This window comes from Colletes latitarsis, chromosome 2 (assembly GCF_051014445.1).
Source record: "Colletes latitarsis isolate SP2378_abdomen chromosome 2, iyColLati1, whole genome shotgun sequence".
NCBI lineage: Eukaryota > Metazoa > Arthropoda > Insecta > Hymenoptera > Colletidae > Colletes > Colletes latitarsis.
In genome coordinates this window covers 17,060,569-17,085,402 of record NC_135135.1, presented here as the reverse complement: position 1 = coordinate 17,085,402, position 24,834 = coordinate 17,060,569, and the positions used below count along the sequence as shown (strand labels likewise).

The 24,834-nt window shown below is 36.6% G+C and overlaps 1 protein-coding gene across 2 annotated transcripts in view; it reads left to right on the top strand.

The window, feature by feature from the left end:
• The first annotated feature begins 4,392 nt into the window (after positions 1-4,392).
• Positions 4,393-24,834, top strand: part of Wdp (Leucine rich repeat protein windpipe) — a 29,619-nt gene continuing 9,177 nt past the window's right edge. For both annotated transcript variants that reach the window (XM_076783463.1, XM_076783462.1), the window contains exon 1: positions 4,393-4,730. The gene's annotated coding sequence lies outside the window, so the exon portion shown is untranslated. The remainder of the gene's footprint in view (positions 4,731-24,834) is intronic.

Here is a 24,834-nt window from a genome sequence, read left to right as displayed (position 1 = left end):
CCATTGGGGGAAATATTCACGGTAAAAAAAGCCATGTTTCGTATAAGACGTTGTGTTTCTATTATTAATTAATCGGGTATTTATATATTTTGCATAATTGTAGTGAAAAGGTCTGAAGTTGTACCCAATAGAATAAAGTACTATTTTCAGACTGATTTTCACGGATATTATTGCTCATACTTGTCATTCTAATAATTTCCTTCTGGTAGCAATATTTCGACATCGTATCGTGCAATAATCGTTCGTAGAATTAGGACGGAAGAAGGATTCGACCACGATATTTGACCTGAAATCGGAGCGAGGCATTTTTTGAATCAATTTTCATAAATTTTCATATTATTTGAATAAATTTTATTTATACGCTATATATATGTTACAAACGTTACACGAGTACCACATACGGGGTGTTCGTTTGAAAACTTTAAATCCAAGTACCTCGAAAACAATACAATATTGGGAAAAATGTTACATTGAAAAGTTTCTTAGTTTCAAGGGGGAAATATATCCGACTCGTTTATCTTTTATTTCACGAACGCTTTTAAGATTTTTAGAGTAACTTTGAGTAACATAGAGTTACAAAATTCTAATACATAGCGACTAACGTCGATGATACCAATTTTGATACGCGTGAAAATAAATCCACGCAAGGATAAAATTTGATTTGTTGATTTCAAAGAAATCTCGTTGCCCGGAATGGTATTTGGCCAACTCGTCCCGCAATACGTATGGCCCTAATCGTTGATTCGCAATGGTTGTATGCTTACCGGCAGTGAGGCAATAGACGGTGTTAGTCGTTTAGCTCGACTCGATTCGCTACTTGTCCCTCGTCTCTCCTTCTCCGCTAGCAAGAATCTCTTTCTGGGTCAGAAAATATACGACGAGCGTCGGTCGATATGACTAACAATAAGTCATCGACTCGATGCCACCTCGGAGAATTCTCCTCGCTTGGGACTGTGGTCGAGGACGACGGAGACGCGAATAAGTGATAATCGATAATCGAACAACGCGAGTTCGAACGGTTGTTCGTCGCGCGAGAAAACCGCCGAGGATAATCCAGAAATTAATGCGCGCCTCGACCACGGTCGCGCAGTCGGTTTTAACGGTTCGTTTTATCGCAATTCACTCGTTGCAAATTATGTTTTATGTGCTGGCAGTTTATCTTTAGTGCGATCTCGGGTGGACGTTACGATACCCAATCGCGGAGATTCCGAGCCCTGCTGGGAGAACCGAGCATTTCCCTTTTAATCGTATCTAGCTCTTTCATGCAACAATCCCCGGGACCGTTTATTTAATTGCTACGAATGGAAACGAGCGTCTGTTCTTATTTTACGCGATCGAAAAATAGATTTTCTTCGGTATTTTTTTCATCCTCCTCTTTTCTTCTTATTTCTTTTTGTTTCTTGGAACAGAAAGCGTTACGTAACGGCAACCGTTTAAATACCTTTTGCATTTAAACGACTTCTTAAAGTTGTATATCCGGTGATTTTCAACGTTTTTTGATTTCGAATTACACCTACAGAGATCAGTTACACACTTATCACAGAAATGGATATGATCGTGAATGATTAATAGGTCGATGGGATCAATAACTTCCGTCGCGCGATGATTATCTTTATCTGTCAAAGTCAACTATGTATGGTAATAGATTTAAATGTATGCTCCCTTTCCTTCTAAAAGCTGTTTGTCCAGAAGTTTTGGACAATTTTCTAAACAGCTTCGCGCGTTCAGTATTTTAGTGGATAAAATTTAAAAGTCCAGGGGAAAGTATGGACGAGTCTCCGAGAATTGTGCGTCACGCATAAATTTAATTAAAATTTAATGAAACATTCTGCTTGGAAATACGACAAATACGATGCTTTGTTAGGTCTATTGAGATTAGTATTAGCGAGAATTACTCATACATTCTCGAACCTCAGCAGGACAGAAATAGGCAAGAACGAAGAACCATTTTATTGGAAAAACCGATGATATGATTCATCAGAGAATCAATGCCATCCTGTACGATTCAAGAAATATATTTTTCGCGTTTTGTTTAGTCAAGAATATCGACGAACCAATAATAAATAAATCTTAGTTAAAATAATTACGCTCAAGAATAACTCTTTGCGCAAGGAACGAACGACTTTCGCAGGATTTCAGAGCGACAGGGAGTAAAGTGAAATTTCCAGGTTGTAGATTAGATTATTGTGTACGTTTACAATTTTTGTGTTAGAAATTCAATTTGTAGAGTCGAGAACTAGATAGGCAGATGGTGAAATGCAATGGATTAAGGGATCGTGACTATTATCGCACTGATTTCGAGTTACGCAACATCGATCTCGCGAATAGCGTGGGTCGCTAAGTGAATGATTAAACGTACCATTCTAGGTAATCTGTTGAGCAGAATTATTGCGAATGATTAGTTGCAGCCACGTGCCGAACCTCCGTGATTAGTGGTGAGTTTACTATAGGCGATAATCCTAACACTTGTAGTTAATTTGATATTGTTCGATTGTCTTAATCTCTTTCTCCGTTGTCGTGTCGAAAATATTAATGACAATTGCTATTTATTTTAGTTGTTTAATCTCTTATGTAAGAAAAAGAGGTCCTCGTCGTAAGAAACGAAGTAAATTTTGAATTTCATTCTATCGATTGAGTTGAGTATCAAACAATAAAACTAAAATCAATGCAATCACGCGTTTACCATTATATTCTCAGTAAACAAACGCTTAGTGTTTCGTGATTTACATTATCATAAAGTATAATAAATGCTATTCATACATTGAAAATGGTTAAATGCATTTAATTTATTGGATAATTAATCGAATGGATAGTTCTCTTTCATTAAAACGAACTTCGATATATCGGGCTTTATCTTCGTCAACTTCAAATGTAAGTCAGGGTCAAGTTGCAACCCTGTTCTATATTCATCTTTAATTCTATACTTAGCATCATAGGCACTAATTTAGAATATAGTACAATCTTACAGATACGTTGTACGATATAATCATATTATAGAAAAGATACGTTTCGACTATTAGAAATTTACGAAATGAAACGGAAATGTTGGATATCCACGCGAAAGATAGAAGCATGATTTTTCTCACACGAATTATGTTACGCAAGGTTTAGGGGAATTCTTTGTACTGTGAAAATAACGTCTTACACGGAGGTTATCTGCATTGACATAGAAAGATACACGTAATAAAACTAGTAGGCGAACAAAAAACAATCATTGCTAATATTAAACTTTTATCGTTTTATATTTATTATCTCGTACTCGAGTGTAATAAGGAAAAATGAACTTTGACATATTCGATAATAAAACAGTAGCAGGGTAGTTTGGTAGACAATCGGAAAAGTTTATTTTTAAGGCGTAATGCAATATTATCAAATCTATACTCACTGTTTTCAAGTATGTTTCGCGTTGATAGCATAAATGTCTCAGTTTAAATTGCGTTATTTGTGGATTTTTCACAATCCAATTTCGACAGATAAGACGTAAAAACCGAGGACCTACTGGGATTAGCATTGTTCGATGTACACCACGTGGTGTCGTTATTTCACACGTGTTTGTGATTATTCTGTCTAGTTCATCCAGTGTGTTGATATTACAATGTCAATGCCCTTGACTTACGCTTTTAATTGAGGCATGTATTCATGTTACAATATTTAAATTCAACATAAATTGTTAACAAATAATATTTACGAGTAAATCTAGCGTTAAGTAATGAAATGACTTAAGAGGGGAAACCACATTTTTCAAACTGGGCGGCTCAATAACTCAATTTTCATCCAATTTACTTAAAATTTTGTATGGTGGTGCCTAATATTATTCGTCGTGGTGTTAATAATGGTTATAATAATTAATACTTCTATACGAAATTCGTACAAGAATTAGTTGAAGAAACGTACTTTCGAAAACATTAAACATTTATCAGAGAAAGTTGCATGGTTACGCCCAAAAAATTCTTGAAAATTTGCCACAGTGGTTTACTTCCTTAAAAATATCGACGCGTTACCGGTAGAAAAATATTTCAACGCGTTCGTTTCGACTAATTTTCGGCTGCACGCCGTTTCGCGAGGTTTCTGGGCGCGTCGGTTCTGCGATGCGCGGTAGCGAGCGCGTTGCGAAAATGTAATAAAAATATAAGCCAGGGTTCTTTATCCTTCCAACGAGAATACCCCCTTGGGCGAGTAAAAAGTATACGAAACATCTAATTACGGTTCTCCGTCGGCCCGTGGGCAACGGCGTTAAAGGACAAACCAGGGAGGCCCGGCGCGGCGTTCCTCCGGAACGATTTTACCGGTTCCCCGAGACAGATCGCGCACACCTATCGCTACCAAGTGTGCATCGCGAAACGTGGTGGGGCCGCGAGAGCGAGCGGAGAGTTGGTAGGCTTGCCCGACTGACTACGTTCTCTCACCCGCGGTCTGTCAGAGTCCACAGTCCTAACTCGGCCTCAGGCTAAGATAGATCGTATCTTTCGTCGGGTTCGATCTTGCCCGCGAATTCGTCTCGCGTGCGCGTTAGGTCTCGCCGGCCCTGATCGACCTCCGCTTCTTAGCTGCGACCGATCGAACGAACCATCGAGTGTCAACGAAACCGTCTCCTTTTAACGCGCGTCGCGTCGATAACGTTCCGCCGAGACAGTTTCTCTCGGCTCGATTCAAGTGTCGGTGAACTTCCAGGATCCCGAGGATACTTTCCTGTTCCTAGGATACAATACCAAGAGCCAGGAACGCAGGAGGTAAGGGTTACCGGTGTTTCGAGACAACCTTTATAGATTTCGTCTACGATGGGCAACATTTATTTAGTAACCAATGGACATTTTTTATTTGTTTGTAAACTAGCCCTTGTCCTTTAAAAAAAAAAGTTCGTTGACGGATCTGGTTTACGTTGATCGAAGATGACCGATAGGGGGATGATTAAACGGCGATGGGGAAGGAAAATTGTTTGGTTTCTCTTTGGTAGTAAAAATGATTCTTGTTTTGGCTTGTTCAGTAAATAGAGATTGATTTACGAATGAATCGAAGATTTTTATTTGTTGTTAATTCGTTCAATTCGGGCGCGAGAATTCAAGCGCAGAGCGGAAGACGTTTTCGACTGGCGCTCGATCGCAGACCGTGGATAGAAATGCCATTCCTCTGTTAATTCGTCGCAGAGGTTTCGCATTGTGTCATTGGACACTGCCTGTAACGTCTTCAGCTTCGTATCAATTGTCATTTTTAACCGGACAGCACCGACGTATCACATTTATGCCAGGTTATTTTTATGACTTTTAATCCTGTATACACCTGCGTGCCTTTAAAGTCAGACAAATATCTACTATCTACATTTCTTAAAGCCTAGTTTAATCCTGTTATCGATATGAATCGTGGTTTTAAAAACTGAAATTTAAAATTTATTTTATCTGTTCCTTCGTTGCCCGCGCGTAACACGAGGGTCGAGATAAAGATTGACAATGTTCAATCGTCTACCATCAGAGAAATATTTGTTAAATTTGTCGAATACATTTTAAATACTTACGTAATGTAAAGAGATTTTGTTAAAGAAAATGGTTTCTGCCATTTGAATAGATTTCCTGTGGAAGATCTGCGGTTCAAAGGTCATATCGTCGAATCAACGCGTAATTTTAATACTGATTCAAATCTAGTTCCTTTCCAAACGAATACGTAACGCGATCCTTTATTTTATACTCGGTCGCTCTTTCTTTGCGATGGAGATTAACACGCATTTCTACCTGTGTCCCGTGCAGACGGGTCTCGATGCATATCACGCGCGACTCATGACTTTGGTAAAACTGTCCTTCCGGTATTAAGAGTCGAGCCGTGTTTCTCTAAAATTAGAACAAAATGTTAGAAATTGACTAACGTAACCTCGAGACAGTCAGGGTCGGGGCAACAAGATGCAGGTCGACTTTGTTTTGATCCGTGATAAACGTTGATAAACTTTATAACAAGCTCTCCTTTCTTAGTGAAAAACGAATAAACTGGAAAATATCGATGAAGCTATGGTAATTCAAGGAGAATATGGTTGTTCTTGATCGATACATAAATACTGTTAGTAATTATAAATACAAAATACAATTGTCGATATTCGATCATCCCAAAACACAAAATGACAAGTTATTTTGTATTTAGTATTTTAGAAGTAGGTAATTTCAATTACAAAATCATAGAGTCAATAGAAAATTAAATTTATGTAATGTTGTGCAACCTATATACTTTTATTAATAGACCTTTTCTTCAATCTTATCTAGATGTTCATTTGATAAACACAGAATTAACGCAGTAAATTACACGTAGAGTTTAGATTTTATAAGAAAACAAATCAGGGAGCTCGTTACGTGGTTCGGTAATTTATGTTCGTTACTTACGCTTGCTGAATAAACTGTTTCAGGCGTTAATTTACCAACTGTTCCTGTTCTTCTTGTCACATCATTATTTTTAGTAAATCGATGCTATTCAACTTTGTTAAAGAAAATATTTCACCTTAAAACTGGAAAGAAGCTCTTCAATTTATTGGACAGTCTCGGCTCTGTTATCGATTTTTGCTCTCACATAAAAAATTGTACAACGCTTATATTATTCGTATCGTCTGAGCAGGCAACGATCTAATTATTTCAACTCGCGTGTCTCTATTGCTATTAACTATAAATAATTTTGAAAATCGTGGAAATTCGCTGCATTATTGGTTTTCAATATTTCTCGTTAGGTGCAACAGTAGCAAAGAAACTTGTTACGACGTTGTCAGATTGACACACCTCCGTTACTCCTACAACAGCTTCATTCATTGCTTGCCCCCACTCTGAACACTGGTCGACTATTCTTACCGGAATTTCAACGTTGAGTAACAAACGTAACTTATCTTCATCGATACCTGTTTCATTCAGATTTTTACCGTCATCCTCTTCGTAGAGGATACTGACAAAATTGCAACATCAACGCGTCCTGAATTTATTTTATCGTTCGAGCGGAACTAATTTTCATCGTGGTAATTATTTCTATCACGGCATAGGGATATTTGTGACGGATTGACACGTGTAAGCGTGATCGGAGTGCCACGTATCTCACGATTAGTCACGCGCACTAAGATACTTCCCGTCTACGGCTTGGGAAACAAGTACGTTTGTAATCATTATCGCGGCATAGTTAATATCAAGGAAAACGTTTCTTTCAGTAACTTGCACGAGTAACTAATTTCGCGAAACGTAATGTCTTCGAAACACGTAAAATTTAAGACTATTCGTTTGTTTTGTTACGTTTGATCGCATGTTGTATGAGATGTTTTACACAACGGAGTCATTTAAACGTACGAAGTTTGAAGATACAGCTCTTCTCCGTTGACACTCTGTATACATTTCACAAAGTCCAAGAAAAGATAGTATTTGGGAATCCTATTGGTAGAAAGAGACGGTGAAGAATATTTTTTCGTTTAATTTCATTTTATCGAGACAACGAAACAAACAAATTTCATAATACAAAAGAAATATCTAATCTAGAACATTAACTCAGAAATAATACACGTATACCTAACACAATAAGTATTTTCTGGACTGAGACATTGTGTATCAGTTCATTATAATAAATTTTGTTCGTTATATTATTTTCAATAGAAATGATTTTAGAATGATTCTTCTTAAAAATTACTAGTTCTATTAATATTATAATAATTGATGTTGATTGACATACCAAACAATTTTTAATCTATACTATTTCTAGCAATCCTAAAGTCATTAAATTGAGACGAGGTCGAGCGTTATCCTTGCAGAAGAGAACCTCTTTCCCTTGGACGACTTGCGCCCGTTTCCTGTTAGGCCATTTATTTACTTGTTCTAATAGCTGACAGCAAATATCAGCATCGAAGATTTGCTCGGGTCGGAGAAGCTTATAATAAATTATCCTTGCATATTCCATACTACATAGATCGAAGAAACGCAAAAATTTTCTAGGTTCTAGTACTTTGTTACTCACCACTATCATTTTTCTAGAAAGTCATAAAATAATTACAAAATACTTCTCGTCGGGTTTTTAGTTTTTTCTCCAAAAATTCAATGACATCGATATTCCACATGTAAAGTAACGACAGAGAGCAAAAAAAGAATTACTTTTTGGTTTACAATAACTGTATCGCTATTTTAGGTATGTTGGTTTAATTAAATTCACCCTGGCGTACAAACTGATACTGTCACTGTCCTAATGCTTTCTGGTTATTATTATAAATCATTCGGGACTCCGTTTAACTCGATCCCTTCGCTCGGTAGCAAGTCACATCGGTTCTAAATGGCTCTATTGAGAGCGCGAATGTACTACCTCAAGGACAAAGATTTTAAAACTCTTAATTTTCTTAAGTGAGAATGCGATGACATTGGATTTGCTGTGAAGAGGTTTAAGCTTACAAGACGTCTTTAACGTTTTGTTGCGTAATATCTATCCACGTCGCGTGGAAGGTAGGTACCTAAGGTCACGCAGGTACTCGCGTATACCTAATTCTGAGTATGCGCATAAATTAAACCGTTCAGTTCCTTCCTTAAAATATATGTTAACGTACACGAGAATCTTTTACTATTATACCAAGTGTCATGATACAAGAAAAAATTAGGAGAAATTGAAGGATTTCGAGTGTGCTGAAAGGTTAAAGTAATTATTTTATAAGTACTGCTCGTTTAACTGTTACAGTATCCCATGTAAATTTATTTTACTAAACAAGCCACAACATAGTCCTCCGATCGAGAGAGTTACGCGTTCAATTAAAATAATTAACTGTTTTCCTCGAGGAAACTTCTCGATCGTCTAAAAGGATAGATTTCCAATCGCTTAATCGAGAGGATACTGATCGAGTGCAATTGCCGGCATTTAAACAATAATCGATAGAAATCGGTGAAATCAATTTGCGAATTGATTCATAATTGATATCCGAGAAGAAGCTTATAAGTTTCGTTCGGTTTTGTTTGAAACGTCAGGTCTATCGTATATTTATTTTCAAGCGAACCGGTATTCCGCGGTAATAATAAACTCGTTGGTAAAATATTTTTCCGAACTCGTAGTGGTTGCAGGATTAGGCCTGGAAGCTGCGGCTTGTTAAAATTCACAGCGTGAATTTCACACCCGTTACTTCCACTATAAAACATCACGTTTACAATCAACGTTTTTCTGGTCGTCCTTTTATGATCTCGGTAAATCAATCTAATGCAATGGCTTCTCGGTCGTTAAACAAATTGTGCATCGTATTACGTTAATGCAGATTTGTATCTTTTCTCTGTATCGCTTGAAAATCTGTTGTCTAATTAATTTCTTGTTACACGCGTGCAAGAAATAAACCCATAATCTCGGGATCACTTTGATCGTTCGTTCTCTTATTAAAGACTCGACGATAAAGAAGTCAGACGTTGCTTTTCGATATTCAAACAGAAAAGAAGATTTTGTGGTCTGGTTCTAAAAAGTTAACTACACTACTCTCTTTCGGAGAATTTTATTTTTTATTTCGCTTTTCTCGATTGTTTTCATGGATCACTTGGGTTTTCATTGGGGTTTCACAGGATATACATTTTATTTGAATATGCGCGTCCATGCATCAGATTCATCGCTCGACGCGTCTATACCGTCGTGATAACGAGTTCCCAGGTGTTTACGACCACGCGACGTCATCGTACCCACCTTTACCATTTCAGTTGCCTCGATCCAACGAATTGCATTAACAGAACCGTGTGTTTCGTTCCCGCGTTTCTCTCTTGCTCTCTTGGTTATTTCTGCCGCGACCTTTTAACACCACGCCGGTATCGTTTGAGTCACACATTTTGCCCAACACAACAGTCACGATGGTCGAAATGATCCCATGAATCGAACAAATTTTATTTACAATAATAAGTAATATTAAAATTATTAGATCTGTACGTGTTTCGATCTAGATTTAATTTTCTCGAAGCGTACCTTTTTAGATTTGTTTATATTGGATGCTACGAGTCACCGAAATAAAAAATAAAATTCAGGAAAATTGGTGCAAAACATTTAAAATAGAGTAATCGTATACGATTGAAACGTAAGAAATACTGTAAGTGTTCAATAGATCGCTGGTTACGTCAATGAAATTAAAAGTCTTTATCTGTGCAATACATAATGACGATTGATCAGTAACTTCCTGCTTCTTTTTTTTTTACTGTTCTCATTTTATTCTAGTAAGAGCGTGGAATAATAACAGTAGTAATGTTGCTAATTTCATGATAAGGTTGTTGAATCAAGCGATAAATAGATAAGAATATAACGCAGGGTGAGGTTAAACTTTTGTCTGTATTCTATTTTAAATATTATTTTCACAAAACGTTCTTCATAATCAGAAAAATTATTACTTTAGTGAGAACTTCCTTGCTTTTTGGTATCATAAATTTTCCAGTTTCGTTCGGAAAAGATATAGAAGATATAGAACATGTAGAAATAGTTCGTGAGTTGTGATAACGTTTTTAATATCGTTTGAAATAATGTAAATGTAAAAATGATCGTTGTAATCGATATAATTGAACATTTTTCGAAGAAAAAGCGCCACAATTACGCATTATCGTGCGCAATCGGTGCGATTCGAGTAATTTAAAAATTGTTTTCAGATACCTGTAGGCTTCAGAGAAGATTTTACGCGATTTTGCTCGTAAGCTCATCGGTACGCGATAACGTTATACATACTAAAGATAGAATAACGCAACTTTTATCTGTTTTCTTAACGTCATATCGCAAGAGTTCTTAGCGTCATTTGTACAAGTACACACATAGAATCTAACGTGAAATTTTGTTCTTATTCCGTTAAAATCTATACTCATTAATTTCTAGTTTTTCCATCGATTACAAATGAATCGATAATTAGTGACGCAAGTAGACGGTGTTAATTTCTTTGAAATGTAAAGTCGGTGAAATGACTGGAAAATATCAGACATTTCTGGTTACAGGTGCTTATTTTAAATTGTCTGTTATTGTTAGGTAATCCGAAAATTTTTTTATCCTTCGTTTACAACGATCTTTAAATAGAAGACCGTTACGTGGTAGTAAATTTGTGTTAGTCTCTTAGCATGTAGTATAACTGAAGAATTTTCAGACACTGAAAATGATAATTCTTATAAGCTTCTTCGCTTAATAAATCACTATTGCAAATTGTCGTCGTATAATTTCTTGTTTTAGCAATTAAAATCTTCCTGCAAAACGAAACGTTTTATCATTCGGCAATTAAAAGTCCTCGCATAAATCGAACGTTTTACCATTTGTTGTGCAATCGATATGTGACATAGAAATTCATTTGCGAGTCGAGCATTTAATTAAGCATGCTTGGAATTGTTTCAAGTTGAAAAAAAACGAAGTACGCATAGATTTATGAGTTCTTCTTACGATTAAAAAACAAAGGCAATAGAAATTGTAAATTGAAATTATATGAGCTAATTTTCAATTATCAGATGTATGCAGTTAAATTATTGCAATTATATTTTAAAGATTCTTGACCTACTTACCCTTTATGTCAATAATTCTGTACGAATAGCTTCATCAATTCGAGATCCATCCTTCTGCAAAAGTTCATTAACGGATGACAATTACATCTGTGTAACGCAGGGTTTGCTGAATAAGCATTACTAATGAGTTCATTAGCAGTGAGTTGCAATTTAGCGAGATAACGATATGTTTCTAATATCTACACAGTTATAATTTTTAACTTCTTGTTTCAATCAGTCAGCTGTGTTTGACGGCTGTATCCATAATGTAACATTTAGTTACTATTTGCTATTTAAATTGTAATTTTAGCAAAAACCAAAATATATTCGTAAATTTCAATATGTTTAGCATCTTTGAAGGTCAAAATGAAATAAAACAAACAAGTGCACGCTTTGAATAGAGGTGGCCACAGCTGACTGGTTAAAGAAACATTCATTACTATTTGTTTTCTCTTTAAAATAAAATACTGATTTTGCGTCTAATTTTGCGTACATTAATAATGATGTAATAACCAACGTGGTTTCCTCTTCCGCAAAAAGAAATATAATTATGTATTAATTGGAGCTATCACGACATGATTGATTAAGTCACAATATTATTTCGTTTACATAATTTCTTATTTTTGGTGTTTCAAAATTTTTAAATACAGACAGTTGTATGAGTTTTGTTTAACTCTAATGCTCGGTAAATTTAATCTTGTCTGTACCACCATTTATGATCCTGCGAACGAAGCGTGTGCTGAAAATTTTTATTCGTATTAGTGACTAAAAAAAAACATAGTGGTCGATTAGGTTACCTGAAAATTGAATGCGTTCGCGTCTCGGTTACCTGTGTTCTCGAATTTATAGGTAATCAATATAGAGATCGGTCAACTGCTCTTCCCTTTATCGAAATCATCTTTCGGTGTTAATTACACACCTACGATTAAACATTTCCCGCAAAACCGCAGGTCTGGTTATCCGTTACACCGCCTCCGCAAAAGGCAACATGGAGCCAACACCTCAAATTACGCAGAAATATGGAGCCGATTAGCGGAGTTTGTTGCTCGACCGAACCTCGGTTAATTCATGAATCTCCGTCGATCATGCGATGCACGTGCCGCGCGTGTGAATTTTCATGAGTGTCTCGTGACATCGCAAAGAAACAGAGTAACAACAATTTTCAGAACAGCGCATAAGAAGTAGAAGATAAAAACGAAACTGTAGAAGTTAATAAAAGTCGAAACGAGACGAATGCAAGGGATAAGAATCATATCATTGAAGTTATAACGAGGTCTGGAGATGCTACCGTTGCATGTGCGCAAGGTAGCTGCGCAAAAGATTAGTCTCTGTTCGCTATTACACGATAGAGATAATAGAATCGATACATTTTTGCCAAAAGAGATAGTATTATCATGTGTGATCTTCGTACGTCGAAACGTTTAGTGAATACTACAATAGCTTATCAGTAATTACGTCGACATTCATCTAACGCTAATAATATATCAACATTTTCGTTAACGTTTCCCATTTTAAGCAATTAATCTGCAAAGACTACTTGTAAATACTGAAATTGTTTATCCATCTGGCTAGAATATGTGCATAAGGTTAAAGTTGTTGATGCAAAGTTTCAAGATATCTTATTATCAAACAGAATCATAATATTTAGAAACACTTGTCTCTAAACGTATCCAGTGAATCGAATTTAATCTTTTAAATATATATTATTAAATTAGAATTAAATCCGAATATAACAAAATTGATACGCAGTTTTGTTCTTTAAAAATAAGAGGGTTGTTGATTTTAGTATAAAAAATAAAATTAATGTCGACGTCTGCAGTAGTTTCGGACAAAAGTAGCTTGTAAGATTTTATTTGGCTCACTCTGTACAAGATTACGGATAAGTATACGTTCACGGTGCATAGACGAGGTACTACCGTATGTTATTAATTTAACCTCGTTACTTCGTATGACTTGGAGGTTTAGCATTTCAAAGTTGACGGGCAAATTGTGTAAAATAATTTTTCATATGAACAGTTTTAATGGAAACTCCTAATGGAAACACATAGAAGTCTATAACTGTGGAATACTTAGTTTGTTTCTTCAATACCAAAAAGCGGGATATTATACGCAACGAATAACATCAATCTCTTCTGAATTTTTACAGAATTTAGTACGTATTAAAAATGTGCAAAAATTACGGCAAACCTGAAAAAACCAGTGTACCATTACAGGGTTAATGTAGAAGACAGATTTAGTTTCCTTCGTGGGTAGAGAAAATTACAAAACTTCAAGGGCTCATTGTTTAAGGTAATTAATAACATTGTAGTCGCATGAATTAGTTTAATGGATCCATTTGACAGACCGAGGGTTAACTCGTACGTGGTACAGTCCGAGATACCTATAGGATATACATTTATTATGCACGTTTACGTTCTCTAGAAACGTGAGTCTTTGTAATCGCTGAAATCTTGCACACGAAAGAAATTTCAACATCCTTCGTAACCGAAGAAGTCGATTAGCATAATTTCATTGAAACAATGTCGCAACAATATTTAAATATATACTCGAAAGACAGATTTTTTATTAATAAGTTGTTCTGTTAGCTATTTTAAGAACTGAACCATAAGCATGCCATTTTATTCGAATTGTTCCCTTTATTTTAATTTACGTAACTGGTTGAACTTTACACTTGCGATAACCCACAAAATGAATACGTGGTTACATTTTCCAGGAAAGTAGAATTGCTACGGAAAAGTCAGCCTCTGTACAAGGAAATAATTATTTTAAATAATCGATCAATATCATAGTTAAGGAAAAAATTTGTTTTCCAAGTTTATAATCAATCTACATTGATTATTGTATAATAAAATTACTCTTAATTACTTAAATTTTACGTTTTTATCGTAACGGTGACAGATTTGTGAATCACCGGGCTGTATAAAGATTAGAAGGGTGATTTCTTCCGATTAGAAAGTTCCGCCGAATAATGAGTCACATCGAATCTACGCGAATATCCATCATGGAACGTTTGCGCGAACCGAGAAGCGAACAAAGTGGACAATCGCATTTGATTTTTTACACGGTCGAACTGCAGAGTAGAAAAGGACGTTACCGATTGCGAGCAGCACGACATTAGCAATGCTGATAGGCCCCGAAGACGACAGAAATGACGCATGACCTCTGCGTATTTATTTAATCCCCTCGCTGTCTCCCGTTAGTCGTCTCCATTTTGTTCGTACATGTGTCCGTGCTGTTCGAAGCGGTTAGCGGCGTCGCGCGCGGCCCGCGTTACGTTTGCGGTCTGCGAAACCAACGTGGACGACGAAAACGATCGTTATTGTGGACAGCCCCGGGTCGTACACGGTGAAATTCTGACGTAATGTCGCGATACGGTGCGTTACGCAATCTACGAGTCGAACGATGGCCCGAAACGCGCTGAACACCTTGATTTACACGCCGTATGCCGGAAACGGCCGCGCAATCGTCCGTTCGACGAATACCTCTAACCAGAAGGGAAAAGTATAGCGTTTCAGCAACCTACATTAACCTGTCAACCCTTATATAAATCTCCAAAACCATCTACGAACGGTCAGTGACGGATCTGGAAAAATTCAAAGGGGGAGGATTCGAAAATCCCACCCCTAGAAATCATAGGTAGAAAAAGATTATAGTTTTCACGATCGTTCAACATTTAGTAACTTATAATATAGTTTTTTCATCACAGAGGTAGAGAGTCTTTGCAACCCTTTAATTTTTATTAAATTTTGTATTATTTACCTTCTTTTTTGGATATAAATTTTGTCATACAGTTATAGTAAACTTCTTCGAAAAATGACAAGGTAGGGGTAGGAGGGGCACGTGCTAGTAGAAGATTTAATTAATTACTGTAGCAATCTGTTTCACATAATTTGTGAAAATGTTTTTTTTTTATAAAATACCATGAATCTGAAATTCTGAAAAAGTGTAATCTCAAGCCAGTACTCTTCGGATGATACTTCATTTGTATTCTCTGGGGTAATGTAGATGTTACACAATTTTTCTTAATTTTCTTCGAATACATAGATGTCAGATACATAGGTCATGGTTATTCAACAACCAGGGTGTCCCAAGTGTCTTGTTGGGAGAAATCAGATACAGCGATGATTTCGCTCTCATACTTTCCCGAAGCTCTTACCTAGCCTTTTTACGACATGCTTCGTTGTAGTGGACAATACGTCAGTAGTGCACAGTGCATAGAAAAAACATAAGAATACAATACTAGATAAAAATATAAGACACTTGGCAATTTTTATATTGTTTATATTTAAAAGAAGAAAATGCATACATCAGCTGACTTTAGTTGGAGTATTTTGCAAATAGAATTGTTTGTATAACGAAAAAATGTTCATATTGATTAAACAAAAACAGTTTATTCGCGAACAAAAAGTTCCATAACTTACAAAACTCGTTGGATCAGAAGATACCTGATTAAACAATGCCATTTAAATACTCGTTCTTCTACATTTTCTAGGCGTTTAGTATCATTAAGCTTTAGAACTAATGAGCAACATTCTCACAGTGCGCTGTTCAAGTTCTTCAATTATACTCACTGAACTTGTTCCAGTGGGTAGACATTTTCTAAAATATGTGTGTCGTTCTGTTCGATATTGTATCGGCAAAGAATATTTCAATGAGATCATTTTTCGGTTATACAAACACTCGTTGTGCCAGAAAATACATTTGTACCGTCATTTCACGAAAGATTGTGCCAGATAAGATAAGATAAGATACGGCTTACACTTGATATATCGCTTTTCTATATACTGTATACTCTTTTTTATTTAAAAACGCGCAAACGTAACATGACATTCGTTCGTGTATTTATTAGAGAATTAATGAAACACATTTACGTAACAGTTAGCAGAAAAATTCGGTAGGTTATCGGTGTACCAATATCTTTATCGCGCGGAATATTTATTAATAAAGACGAAGATTAAATCGAATCGTTTGTCATCTTTTTGACAATGCGGGGTATCTATATGTTTTCAAAATCAGATACGTACCGGAATTTTTTTCTCGAAAGTGCGTAGGATTTCGGGGATATATGTTTTCACAAAAAATGATTATAATTGGCTCCTGTAACCAAAAATAATTTTTTTAAAATGATTTGAAACTTTTTAATTTCGTTAAAAAATTTCTGCATCTACCCTCTGTCGATTTTTTTACAAAATTCGTATTTGATTTTTAATAAATAAGTTTGATGTTGCACGGAAATGATGTTTAACACTTTTTTGTAGGTATCTATTAGCGATTGAATTAGTTGATCGACGAAAATAATTGTCAACCTTTGATTAGAGAAATTAATCGTTGAATAATCGACAATTGAATTAATCGATTGATGAAAGTAATCGTGAATAATCGATTGAAAAGACAATTAAAGTAGATTTTTAAATGAAAATGAACTGAAATTTAATCATTGAAAGATATTCGGATAAGATTTTAATATCACTACGAAACGAACTTCAGTAGTCAATCAATTATTTTTTTGACAACTGAATTACATAATGAAAAACGTTAACTTATAAAATATCAAAATTACAACACGATAAGATTATAAACTGTGTGTTATTAAATATTTCATTGGAATCTATATAAGTTGTGTCTATTACTTCGTACATTGTCGGATTTACCGTATGTGGAATTGAACTACATTTCGACTATCGAGCATGAAAACGATTGAATCGTAGAAATAACGTTTGCAGATCCAGCTGGGTCACGAATGAAAGTCGACCAAAGTGGATGCAGCCTGGTCACTGGATTCGACTTTATTGCTCGACCTTTCTTGCTGCAATGTGAGAATCGGTTGTAACGAGGCATGATATGCCTGTTTCCGGGGTTTAACTGACCCTGCGAGCAATTTAGATCGCACGAAGAATGTCGACGAGTCCGGTACTCGGTCACATTTTTCCTGCTTTGCTCCTGAGATTTATTTCGCGTCTTGCGGAAGTTTGAAATTGTTAATATTGAAATGCCTGCATTTAGAGAGCATGTAAGATATTTTTGTGAAAATGTCTTGCAAATACGCGAACTCAAACGGGTTTTGAACGTTTTCTAGTAAATCCAACGATCACTTTCTATAGATTCTGGAGACATGTCACAGGGGAAAGTAGTCGAATTTGAACGATTTCACATATTTTTAATTATATATGAAAAGTTATGTAATTAAAGTAATGGTTAAGGATATTTGAAAAGTATGTTAAGTACTATAATTTATTCTCTATAAGATTTTCGTGTACCGTTTTTTATTTTATTGCATATTCGCTAATGATTTCACTAAACACTATCTCAAAAGAGAAAAAGAAATCTAATTCTTTTCCCCCTCACTAGTTTCGATCGATCGAGTACGTTTGACACGTATCGATACAAACCCGGATGATCGAGTTTAAAGAAGCACTAGGTATACAAATATTGTGGCTTTTGCGAACAATTCTACAAGATTTTCTCCTCTTTATATAATTTTCTCATAAATTTATAAGTACGGGCATTATAAAATAAATTGTGAAATTACTCGAGCACGAAGGTTTGTACTAACTGTTGATTAATTCAGCAGTGAAAAGGTTAAATATTTGACCGTTAACTCACACAACGATATCGCTAACTCCCAACTGCAAATAATGACTGCCGTAACGAATTAAGTAGTTTCATCATCTACTTAGCAGTGTATGTAACCTGTGTTGCTAATCAAACACGACAGATTTTCTCCAAAGTCTTAATTCTTAATCCCAAAATAGCACACTGGGGGGTTTCAAGCCAGTGTGTTTAAATTTGATTAGAAAAAAATCACTGACAAAAGACTCGTTTCCTTAATAGTTTGTAACGTTTTAGTAATTGTCTTGCAGGCTGATTTCCAGAAACAAACATTTCTCGATAGGAGGGAAAATCAGGTTTCTCTATGCTCGGAGACCCTCCACCTTAAACTTGTAACGCCCACGAAATGTATGTACCAATCGTGTACAAAGGCATACTACTATAGCCATGTAACGTTCACCGATCAGGAAACCTAAATGTTAACGGGAAAACACAGTATGACACACTAGACACTCTAAGTGTCAGACAGTCAATATTCAGTCGGTTAAAAATATCCACGCATATCAGATAGTGGTGAACACACCTTCGTTTATGTATGCATAAAACCAATACTTGCACTTGGTTGTTGTTATCTAAAATTATATTAGTTAGCTTACGATTCTGTTTACAACGACTATTTGATTGAATCGTTCGTCACACGCAAATAATTCGAATTGTATATTTACAAATGTTACTATTATATTTGCACGTATAAATATCGCTTTTAATATGTTTTATAACATGCATAATTGTTTGAGAAATTTGATAGAGGAAAAGTATTTGTAGCAAATACTGTTATGTAAATTTTACAGAGTACAGCATTCTACTTCAATACGAAAAAATTCGACTAGTAGTGTTGGTTTTAGTTGAATCAGGTGTCGCGAGTTGTACATACATACGTCTTTTATTTCACAGGCGAACTGCTCTTAAAGCTAACACGAGAGCATTATACTTGTTGATCTTCCTTCTATACGAGTAAACAAAGGGTGAAGGTTGACCGGTTGATTGAACGTAATCGCGCGATGATCTTAAAATCAAGTCGTCGTTGGTAGGATAACGGACATGTTTTCAGGATATTGTCTGTGGGTTGAGACACAGACATCACGTTGACCTTGCTTCTGCTATAAAGAGTTTACTGACCCATATACGTACTCTGCTTAACCGATGACGCAATCAATTTATACGCTTCTAGAAATTTATTTTTCTTATTTTTTTTTGCAAAACTTTTAGCTGTTCCCTCATAGACATATTCTATTAGAATACTCTGAAAAGCGTTCTTATAAATAATTTAACGCTATACTCTCGTCAACGCATCGCGAATATGATTTAAAGCGTCTACGATTTATTACCGGTAACAGTTGACTTTTCGTTTTATTGTTACACACTTTGTATCACTTAGGTATATCTCATTGTCATTCACTTATTCAATGAAACTCGCGAAGTAATGAGACAACATCCTTTGACTATAATTGCACGTCAGAAAATAGAATGAAAAATGTACATCTCCGGCCTCTTGTTTCGGAAAGATAAATATTTTTCTCTCGATCTTTTCTTCCGACAGTGTGTTTCCGTTGCAAATAATTTAGTTAACTACGAATCAACAGTTATCAGTACCTATTACTGTGTTACAGTTAGCCAGCTGCTGTTATTAACCCATTATGGTTGAATGTCCTATTTATAGAACATCCAGACGAAAGTTTTTGCTGATCTCAAAGTTGATTTGAATATCACATAATTTTTTACATAATGAACATCAATTTAATAAGATAATTACTTTTGATTTTTATTTGCTGTATCGGTTGAAAGTGGGAGTGAAAATAATAATATAAATTATTATATTATATGAATACTAAGAAACTAAGATACTACCCTTGAATTCTAAAGTCAAGTGTGATTTCCATTGGTTATTCAATCGACATCTGCGTCTGACAGTAGACACGCCTCGCTCTCGTAGCCGATCGACGTTCGCTGCTTTCTTTCGCGCCTTTTGTTTCGCTGCGAAATGTATGTCACTGACCAGATATCGCTCTTAATTGATTCCATTGGTTGTCAATAGGGATTATTTTAGGAACACAGATCGCGCGATGCTCGCAATTCGAGCTGATTCCAAGGCAACTGCGCGACTACGAAATGCGTCGACGGAAGATGCACGGTTTTAACGTGTTGCCAACTGGCGTACCAGCTGGTGTGCTTTCATCAGTCGTGGAAAACCAGTTTGTCCCTCGATAACGAGATAATTTTTTTAATTGCGTTACAAACTACCTGTCGAAGCTAAGCAATAATCGCGAAATTAATAACCGATACATTGCGCGTGTGCGTTGGCGCGAGGGAAATCTTGTAGATTTATCCAGATGCGTGCGTCACCATAAGTTAGCAATACGGTCGAACAAAAGAAACGCCGAGTCGACGCTTCCTTTGCTTTGAACTTGCCGGAGATAAATATTTATCCTTTTAAAATTAACTTTGTTGCGAAGCAACGCTTGCCGTTTAAGCTCGAACAAAATCGGATGCACAGAATGCATTATTTTGACACTGCATTCGTGTACACCGGGCCTTAAGAGTACACGTTGAGTCGTTACTTTCACTTATTTGCAAGCACCATCAAGCAGGTTTTCTTTCGCTCCGATGTTGCCCAACAATCTCATCTTAATAATTATCGCCTTGCATCCTAACAGAATCATTGGCTTTTAAACGGGTAAAATCTGTTAGAAAGAATTATTACAATAGTGATAATTAAGCAATATTTTCTAATTCAAACAAATATTCAGATTATTAAGCAAACTGAGTTATTATCGTTGGATCGGTTACCTTGATCGTTGCAGAAACGTTCAGTCTCGGTTTCCTGCAATAATCAAGGTACTAGCATCTTTGAAGCAGAAAAAAAACAACGTTAAAGTTGTGTGCGCCCTTGAAAGTTTGCAAACGCACTATTTCGCTTGAAATAAAAACATAACGCATTACGTTTGCATTTTGTAAGGCTTTGCCGTGAAACGCGTTCAAACGTGTCCCTGTACAAATCGGATGGAACGTATGGTACGACCTGATATTACGTTGAATCGTCGAAGTCACGCGATCCGCTGATTACAAACATCACAAGAAATTTCCTCCTTGCATCAGGTAAAGTCCAACCGGGGGAAGTCGCGAACCGCAATCCAAGTCTCTCTTATTCATTTTTCTATTGCATCGAAGGGCACAGGAATACTTTTTGGCTAACCGAATATCAGTCACACGTGTCTAGAAAGACCCAAAATATAAACAAAATTTACGAATGTCACCCACGTTCAGGGCTGTTAATGATGTACTCGTTTTACAGTAATCTCCGCTTAAATGACCACGAATCTGTCCGTTTACATGTCGCACGAGTTATCCCCACCATTTCTTCGAATTCCACGCTAGCTTCTGTTATCAGATGTACGATTCTCTTTGTCGATCGTTCTTGTTTAGATCGTTAATCGAAAGCGGCAATTCATAAGTAGAAAGGCTCGTTAGGAAAGCGAATACGCCTCGTTATTCGCGATTATTTCGAGTTGATTGACCTGTCCTGACGTATGCACCGAGCCTGATTTCTGGTGCGTTACGGTTTGCTAATCGTTTCGCACGACCGGCTGCCATTGATACCACGATACCTGTGTGGTTAAGACACTCTCCTTGTGTGGCCTGTGTGTTGTCTCTCTTTTCTCCTCTTTCACTCTCTTTTTCTCCCCTGGGCACATTCGAGCCCGCATTCCCTCGCGCTGCTTTCCTTTTTCCTCGGTTCCGCTTCTACCCTTTCCTCTTCTTTTTCTTTTTCTTCTGTGTGTATGTGTGTGTGTTTTTTCATTGCTTCTCTCTCTCGTTCGACTCCTCGTCGCGCTTCACGCAGCCGGGGTCCTGATCGTGTCTTCGAGCTCCTGCCGGAACACCTTGGGATCCCTGTAAATGGATATCGCGAATGGTAGGTTCGCAGTTATGTTGCTTACTCGCGTAACGTCCGCGTAATAATTGCACAGATGCGCTGCTTGCATCCTCCGTTGAGCGTAATCTATTGTGCTGAATGAGTTGCACGGCGTCGCGGGATTTTATTATCGAGCGTGATTCAAAACTGGTAGAAAGAGAACGCAAGGTGTTTCAGGATCGTAGGTGTGAAGATCGATCAATTAATGAGAAAAGAAAATCTCTCGAGCGGGTATCCTCTTATTTCTCGTAAAGTGACATATTTGTATAAGAAATACACAATATTGTAATAATGCTATGACACGAACATGCATTTACAAAATAGCAGAATAGAGTGTTTTTTGATAAATATTGATCTTCGCCAACGTCGTCTCGTGGAAAACGCAAAAACATTCCGTACGACCCGACAGTTTTTTCAATTTGCAAGCCTGTATCTCCTCGTACAATTAAACGCATTAGTGGCAGGTATTCCGAGAATATAACATGTCAACAATAAATAGGCGGTGACTTGCAATGAACCTGTCTTGTTATGAACTGCACTTATTTGCATTATTACTTGAAGCGATCATAGTCGTTCCAGACGTACGTGGTTCCATATTTCTTGTCGTTTTTCTTGTCGTTTTTCTTGTATTTTTTTCCTCTACGTGTGTTAATTTTAAGCAGTTGTTTGCGCTCGTTTAAATGTAAACTCGCGAGGTATAAATCATTTTACGGTGCATGCAATCGCGCGAAGAATTACAGTCGTACGAGGTGAAAAACTGAATGCCCTCGTAAACGCTTAATTTGCGCACCTGTGCATAGTTAAACGTTTTTCTTCCCTTTCATTGGTTTATCGATCAGCGAAGTTCGGTATCCGTAGTACCGAAGCAATCTACGGCAACCATTTCGAGATCGTTCATTAGTTATTGACTCATTGAACTCTGGAGATATCAGTTATTCCGCGTAGCGTGTAATAAAAAAATTCCTGACTCGCGAGATAACGATGGGAGTATCTCTTAAATTATTAATCTCTGAATTTATTAAGACATCGTCGAGGTTAGGTTAATAACAGGATATAAACGTATCTCGAATGAGTATTTACATTTTATTTAATCGTATATTTGATATTATATACAGATTTTATCTTGCCGGTACTATATATTAATACTGCAATTTCTAATCGTATTTTTCATCGATTTATTACAATTTCCGTAAAGTGTGTTTATGTCTCGATTGCGAGCAGACCTTTGCAAAAATCAATGTTTATGTTATATTGGACAAACAAAACGCGAACACACGTATTAAAAAGCATATGTACGAAGTCGATAAGATTATTCTCCGAAGATAATGTAAACTGATTACTGTAAAACGATGCAAACTCAATCTCAATACAAGTTATTCAGAATTATTGTCTCTATTAGACTACGAGTACAATTATTTTAGAGGATGAAAAAGAACCCATAACTTTCTGATCGACGTATAAAAAATAAAAAGTAGGAACTCGGTGTACACGTCGGTCGCATTATCTTCGCGTATCGCATATTTGTTCGTTTCTTCATTTCGAACGATGTTTGTTCTCGTATCTCGGTATCCTTTCGCTTCGCGTTACAACATCTATTCAGGATTAATGATATCTCGGGTAAACACATGACTAATTACTAGAATGTTTGCGACACCGTTTCCGGATTATAATAGCGCTAGGATGTACGTAAGAATTGGAACGATTTTTCGTAAAAAATCGGAAATAAAAATGGAATTGAAATTTCATAGTCGAAGAAGTCTCGAGGACGAAAGTCAGAGGTTTATGAATGCGCGACGAGCATTGTCATTCCGGCGGACAAGAAACGATAGGAATGTAAGAACCCCGGGCGCTCGATGATCTTTTTCTTTGGTTTCGAGAAGATCGGGAGGGGAGATTTCAGAGATACTTTCGACTTCCTCGTATCGAAAGGTACACGACCTCCTCAAACGACTTCTGGAATCGCCGGTTCTCGTAGAAGCACGTGGTTAACTGGACCACGAGGCCGCGATGGTACCGTTAAGCACGCAGCCGGCAAAAAGTCCGAACCATGACCAAAGCGGGTGTGTATGCTCGTTGTCGAGTTCTTTATAACCTCGAATTTCCTGGTCAGCTGTGTTCTGGCTATTGTCGGCTTCTCTGTTCGTATTGTGTCATTAAAGATGGATTGACCTTGGATTCCATGATTTCTTCCGTCGACGGTGGCGTGCTTTTTACCACCAAATGCGGACGAAACGATACTGCCTCGATAAGAAACGAACATTGGCATTCGGTAGCCTTTTCCACGCGATCGCTGCCAAACATGGCCACGATTCTTATACAGAACTTTCGAACAATTAATAAAAGACAAACGACTGGTTTATCCGTTGTTTGAACAAAAATTAAAACGTCTATTATAGAACTTTCTTTCAAACTTCTAAAAACTTTGTTACTTGCTCGTCGTTTCCACTTATTAAGGCGGTGCAACTAACGATGTTTATGTCTATACGTGTTATTAAGTAGTTCGGAGAAATTAAATTAATGCAATGCACCAGGAAGTTGCCGACCGCATCATATCCTAATAAACAGTTAAAATGCAATGAAGCTGACGAGCTTACAAAAACTGTGACCGCGCGAAACGTCTAATTACGAAAAGAATTTATTATTTATACGTCTTTTATGTTAATCGTTTGCGTAATAGTAGCAAGTATCTGCAAGGGGACGGTAATGAATTATAAATATAATGCGCGCGGACTACACGCTATTATGTCTTCCGGTTTTCAATTAACGTTTAGACGGAATGATAGAAGATACATTTGATAACGATCGCAGAACGGAAACAAGTAACAGGTTTACTCTGCGCGTTTAAGTTTATCGTCGCGTAGGATG